Raw genomic sequence first — 7,588 nt, forward strand, 5'->3', positions numbered from 1 at the left:
TCATTTAACTCTGAGAGTTTACAAATGTAGCCAACGTAACATAAAATAAAACCAAATTACAAAATAACACAATTTGTTGTGTGTGTGGGTGCCCCGACACCTGACCCCTGACACAACCTGGTGGTTTGGGATTCCATCATTTAGTTTTTTTTCTTTTTTTTCATTTAATTTAAGTGTTAGATAATTTCATAGCTACAAATTTTAACCAACGTCAAAGGATGAGCATGATATATGCATGAATGACCTACTAATGACATCCTTCCACTTCTATGAAAAGCAGTTTTAGTATGCATACTGTATTTATACGGTATATATATGTATATATGTGTGTCTGGATATGTGGTGACTGAGGGTATGTTCACACTATCCACCTTCTATGAAGAAAAAGCGCAGTCTAGAGTGCCTTTTCTGCTGAAAATGAATTAAAAAGAAAAGTGGGAGTGCGGTCGTGCCATCGATTGAAACAGATTTTAATATAACTGCATGGAATGTATCGAATATTGAAAACAAAGTTTTAAATCACGTAGAAGGTATAGACGTGAAACTAATAAAGATTGAGCGACTCTATAGCATATTTATCACCTTATATATCAATCTGTTATAGACATGCTGCCAGAGACGAACGCCGAGGTCTCTGTGTTTCTCCTCCCCTGCCTGTCAGCTCTGCTGCCGGGCACATACAGTATTAATAGGCCTGCCTTTTACGAAAATACAACTCCACCATGAATCTAGTGAATACATATGTAATTATATTAGCTAATAATAGGTTTAATATACTGTTGTTGTTAGGCAGAAGAGGAGGAGGGAGGGACGCTGGTGGTACTCAGGTGTGGGTGTCTCCGTGGCTGACAGCGGGGCATCAAGAGCAATACATCCATGATAGATACCATCAGCTCGGACTGGCAGCTCTGCATTTGTGTGCAGTCGCGATTGGACAGCTGATAAAAAGCACCCCATATCGTGAGGTCATTTCTCTAAATGTTAAACTATTCTCAACTTTTAAAAGCGCTCTGCTCGGCCAGAAAAAGCGCTCTCATCAGCGCATTCTAAAAGCGGCCGCCATGCAGTCGCCTTTTGGTCCTTTCTCATAGGGTTTAAAGTAAAAAGGCGGTGCCTATTTTCTTTTTTAAAGGCGGCTAGTGTGAACATACCAGTTGGTGAAGGGCCATGTTGACAAATGATGTCAGTAAATCTATAATAACAGGCAATGTGCCCACCACATTTATTTTTTCCTTCGTGTAATTGTGAAAAAACTGTGGTGTGAAAATGTTTTGATCGAATTGCACTGTTATTAGAGTAGCCCCACTGTTTGATATTTGTTTATAATCAATCAGGGCAGTGTACATTTCAGTCAAACAGTTTAGTTGCTGTGTATGTGCAATAATGAATGGCTTTTTATCTCGGTAGTGAATATTCAGCCGCCTGACCCTCTGCGTTATATGTCATTTGATTGGTCCGGGACTAATCACATGGTTATAGCTTGCAGTTGGTTAACCACATGAACCCTAGCATCCCTATTCTGGGCATGTAATAATAGACAAACATTCTGTGAAAATGTCAGATCTAAAAGCTCACAATGCATCGCAGCGCGACGTGTTGTGAGCTTGTAGATCGGCTATTGGCAAAGAGATTGGTGTAGAGGTAAAAAAAAAAAGGAGGAAAAAAAGGAGCGGGCTTAGTATAGACCCCTGGGGGACCCCATGCAGTCAACAAAGTATATGGTTTACTGTAAGTGGTTAAGTTGGGGCATGGGTTTGGTGTGGTTTAATTAAGTCATATTTTTAGTTACGGTTAGGCACTGTCAGTACGATGATGTTTAGGCATGGGTTTGGTGTGGTTAAGGTTAGGGTAAGGATGTGGGGAGGGCGTTTACCAGGCGCATGCACTGAGAGCACTTTGAGTTTCTACTCAAAGCCGTCCGACGGCTGAATATCTACAGCTTCTTATCTTTTCTACGCAACACATACTGTGCTATTTACCTTACTGTTCATATCTGTACTTATTACCATTTCACAAAGTAACATTGCACAAAGCTATATTTTTCAATAAAACCATTTTGGTCATTTTATTTCCATTACTCCATTGTTCTGGCATTATTGTTACATTATGTTGTGAACAAGCAAAAAATATAAGACACTCAAAACAAAATCGAACCTTCAATGTATGCGATTCTGAAGCATATCTTATATTCCCAATTTACAGTTTACATCTGCTGTAAAAACTGAATTTACAGCAGATGGTGCTATTACTGTCCTGTCCTGCACTGCCTTCTATCTCACCCTGGCAGATGTCATGAATTAACTTCATATTAATACTACTGAATAGAAAGGGAGGTTTTCACAGGCCCTGTGTTGCATCATGACCAGCATCCCCATAATAATCAGTAGCCTATGCTATTCTCAATATATCTACACTACAATTTGTATTAAGGCCAGTTCACTTCAACTACTTGCAAAATAATTCCTATATGTATGGTCTGCAAGATTCTGAAAGAGACAGTTTGTTGAATATTTAAGGTTCATTCATACTCAGTGACATGGGTTATGGCATCTTTTGTCTAAAACAAAATATTTAAAATAGTACTGTAGGCTATGTGGAGCTAGTCTGATATCAGTCTCAGTGGTTCCCCAACAATATGACAACAAAATGAAACTATAATATACAGTAATAATATTGATATAATATAATATGCGCTGCCCTTGACATTTCAAAATGGAATCAACATTATTTTGGCTAGGCTTTTTCAAGGTGTCATCTCTGCCTTTGCATGATATTGCAAAGACTAAAAAACAAACAAACATTCTTACTTATGACACCTGTCTATGCTCCTGATGCAGTTCTAAATATTCTAAAACTCAATGTCTGTGATTCAACATGATACATTTCCTGCAACCAACTTGAGGCTTTATGAGAATTCTCTGTGAAAAAAGCATGACGTTTCTCCCAACAAGCACAAATAACTCATGTAAACATTTAAAAACATTGTTTTTTTGGCAGTTAAAATACAGTGCTCAGTGCTTATTTTTTCTTCTTCTTTTTTGTGTGAACACCACAGAGATAATACCAGACAACGTAAATTGTTGCTGAATGTTCTTAGCTTGAATACATCAACTTTCAGTTATGAGTCACACACTCTGCTGCTAGCCACACACTTCTTATTACCTTGTTACGATGAGACATGGGTGTGGGAACATGGTCCATAATGGAGCTACGTGTTCCCATGTGGATTCTGAGATCCACATGATTTGATATTGTTTTAATTATTTGTCTGGTAAAATGTATATATCTTTTTAAGCTGGGCTTTCAGTTCCAGACCTGATAACAGTAGTTAACTGTGAACGTTTGTATTTGGAAACATGTCAGACTTAAAATGCTAAATAATTATTTTGGAATATGTAATGTTTTTAGCTGAAACATTTAGCAATCTACCAGATGATTTAATCAGATAGCCATTAAAACTCTATAAAATATTAACACACACTCACGCATGCGTGTATGCGTGCTAGGGGTGGGACGATATGGGTAGCTCACAATTATGATAACTGGCGATATTTGGCCCATGATAACGATAATATCACAATACACGATACCTGTGATACTCGACATATTGCAAGAAATGTAATCAACGATATATCACGATATCTGTAACTGAAAAATAAAAAGAATACCCATAAAAGGCAAAGATGTAGTTATGCATTTATTCCGAAATCTTATATGTTTGTGCAAAACGAACTGGCCTAGTACAATGTACAAAAATGTGCATGCATATTGCCTCCTCCTACTGTAACAGTAAAACACAGACTGTAGCTGCCATCAGTTAAAAGCCATCAATTAAAAGTATTTTTTTTGTAAATAAGTTCTTAATGTTTTGTTTTGGTCAATTTATGTTTCTATTCTCTCTCTTTGTGAGGTGATTTATGTTTCTTGACTAAGGTCACCTCTAACAGCTGAAGCTGTTAGAGGTTAGAGGTTAGAGTTAATGAGCAAAGGTGATTTAGATCACTGTTAATTATCAGAGCTGAGGCAGTCAGTTATTCTGATTTTGAACAGAGCACTCAAACGTGCAACAAGCAAAGGGCATTGCTGTTGATGCTGTTTAAGAGTCAAGATTTAAGAAGAGTTCCAAGAGTTCCAGCTATATTTAATACTGCAAAAACTGACAATCGAAAAAACAAATATTATTATTTATTTATTTTTTAATTAAAAAAATGTAAAAATTTGCCGGCAGAGACGAGGGAGTATCGTGATATATCGCAATATTGATATTTTAGCACACACGCACACACACACACACACACACACACACACACACACACACACACACACACACACACACACACACACACACACACACACACACACACACACACACACACACATGCTGTCTCAGCAGTGCATGCTCAGAGAAGGGTGAAAATACATCAAAAAGTATTTTGATACAAATGACAAATACAGGTGCATCTCGAAACCTTTTAATATCGTGGAAAAGTTTTTCGTAATATCATTTGAAAAACGAAACTTTCATTCTAGATTCAATGTGCATAAAGTGAAAAAAATAAGTTTGGTTGTAATCTTTATGATTACGACATACAGCACATGAAATCAGAAATCAGAAATCCAGTATCTCAAAATATTAGAATATTACATAAGATTTTTAATAAAGAAATGTCAACCATCTGAAAAGTATGTTCATTTGTGCTACTCAATATTTGGTCTTGGCTACTTTTGAACTAATTACTTTTTTTGTGGCGTGGCATGGAGGCGATCAGCCTGTGGCACTGTTGAGGTTTTATGGAAGCCCAGGTCATCTGTATTGTTGGGTCTGGTGTCTCTCATCTTCCTCATTACAATACAACACAGATTCTCTATGGGGTTCAGGTCAGGCCGGTTGTTTGGTCAGTCAAGCACAGTAATACCATAGTCAGTACACACGTAACCCTAGGTTACGTATGTAACCCAGGTTTTATTAGTAGCGTAAGTAAGGTACTTACTATGGGATATCATTGCCCCCTGGCGATCATACAGAGCACGCACAGACTCCCGAACTCAATTTCCTATTGGAGTAGGGTCGTGTGACGCAAAACACCGGCGACCGGTGGTGGTATAAATACCACTGCGTCATATGAGCCCGTTCTCTGAAACCTTCCACTCTGCACGCCACACTGTGCACAGAGGGGGTAAAGAACGTAAGTACCTTACTTACGCTACAATAAAACCTGGGTTACATACGTAACCTAGGGTTATTATAGCATAGCTTCGTAAGGTACTTACTATGGGACACATAAACGTCCCCCGGGGAGCCCATGCTTACCAACCCTACCCAAACACTTTCCCAAGGCCACAGGTCCCGCCCCCGGCAAGACCATGGCCCCCAGACAACCCTGACCCTTCGGGTCAGGAAGTGAAAGGATTTATGGCAAGACCTTGACAGACATAAGTCCTGTCCCTAGTCACCAGCCCGACCAGACCCCCGGTCTGACCGGCCCGTGACCAAGGTCTCCTCCTCCCAGACCATGCCTAGCAGGTCTAGAGAGGGCTTGGAATGTCAGCCCGGCAGGGAAAGAGAAACATGCCCCCAAGCGTGGCTCGCATTCCCCCTGCACCGGCTGCTGCCCACAAGTAGTAGGAAACCACATGCCACCAGGCATGTTTATGTTACCTAACCTTGAAGGCCGAAAAGGCCAGCCAGGCAGGGAAAGAGAACATGCCCCCAGGCATGCCCCGCATTCCCTGCCCTGAACCAGCTGTCGCTCACCAGTAGGAAGGAACCACATGCCGCCAGGCATGCCTGTGTCCACCTAACTTGAGCCAGCCGCTACACCCAAGATCGTGCGCGCCATCTCGGATGCCGCCACGTCCAGGCTGTAGAAAGATGCAAAGGTCAAGGGAGACGACCAGTTACCTGCAGAGCATATTTCCTGCATCGACACCCCTTTGTAGAGGGCCCAAGATGCAGCAACACCCCGAGTAGAGTGGGCCCGCAGTCCCAACGGGACAGCGGCCCCGCTACTCACATATGCCAACCGAATCGCCCCCACGATCCATCTGGACAGAGTCGGTCTATCCACCGCCTTCCTCTGACCCCGGCCAAAGGAGACGAAAAGCTTAAACGACTCACGGCCGACCGCCGTCCTCTGACAGTAGAGCCTTAAGGCCCTTACTGGACAGAAACAGTGCAACCGTTCATCTTCTGCCGAAGTGAACGGCGGAGGATGGAAAGCCCCCAGTTCCACCGGGGCCCTGGCAACCGCGCCGGTTTTAGACACAAACGTCAAGTTGGGTTTCAACAAAACCCTCTTGCCGTCGTCTGAAAACCACATGCATTCCTCGCTCACAGAGAGCGCTTGCATGTCACCAACGCGTTTTGCCGTACAAAGGGCCACCAGGAGCACCGTTTTGAAACTCACGATCTTCAGATCCAACGTTTCAAGAGGCTCAAAGGGGGGCCGACACAGTGCGTCCAGCACCACAGTCAGGTCCCACTTAGGAAACAAAGGTCTGTTCACTGGCCTAGCACGCCTGGCGCCGGTCATAAACCGTCGCACCAGCCAGTGCGCGCCCACCGACTGGCCACCGAATCTATCGTGGCAAGCGGAGATGGCTGCCAGGTACACCTTGATGGTAGAGAAAGCCAAACCCTGGTCCAACCTGTCCTGCAGGTAGACCAGAACGCTTCTCACAGGGGCCTGAAAAGCCACCACCGGAGGTGATTGCTCCAGGCACCATGTTTCAAACATATTCCACCTAACGTCGTATTGACGTCTGGTAGAATCTGCCCTAGCCCCCTGTATAGTGGCTACCACTGCAGGGGGCAGGCCTTGCGAGGCTAGACTCGACCTCTCACGGGGTAAACCCACAGATCCAGAGTCTGGGGGTGCTCGTGGTAAATCTCGTCTCCGCCTTGTCTCAGAAGGTCTCTGAACAGGGGGAGAGGCCACGGCTCGTCGTAGAGGAGGGGAGAGATCTCCGACCTCCACGTGCCCCATGCTGGTGCTACCAGCAGAACCCTCCCACCCTGGGTCCTGATCCGTTCCATTGTCGGACGGATCAGACTCAGGGGCGGAAAGGCAAAAAGTAGACCGCTCGGCCACTCGTGCGTCAGAGCGTCTACTCCCAAGGACTGGTCCTTGGCCCTGATCGAGAAGAACCGTGAACATTTCGCGTTCTCTCTGGACGCAAACAGATCGACCTGGGCCCGGCCGAACCGGGCCCAGATCAGATCCACTGCTCTCTGGCACAGCGACCAATCCCCGTACCGGAGCCCCCCTCTGGACAGCAGGTCCGCCCGCTGTTCAGGTGGCCCGGCAGGTGGACGGCCGTGCCAAGCGTTGCACGCTCCAGAGTGTCAGCTCGCGTGCTAGCCTGTCCAACACAAGGGAACCCAAGCCTCCTTGTTTGTTGACATAACACACCGTTGTGGTATTGTCCGTTCTGACCAGGACAGTGCACCCCACGATGTGGCTCTCGAAATGTTTGAGAGCGAGGAAGACCCCCAGCAACTCCAGGTAGTTGATGTGGGCTCTCCTCTGGGAGGAGTCCCACAACCCCCGGGCTGAGTAGCCTTCGTAGACAGCCCCCCAACCGGAGA

This window comes from Gymnoscopelus braueri (genome assembly GCF_963280865.1).
Source record: "Gymnoscopelus braueri genome assembly, chromosome: 4".
Lineage (NCBI taxonomy): Eukaryota > Metazoa > Chordata > Actinopteri > Myctophiformes > Myctophidae > Gymnoscopelus > Gymnoscopelus braueri.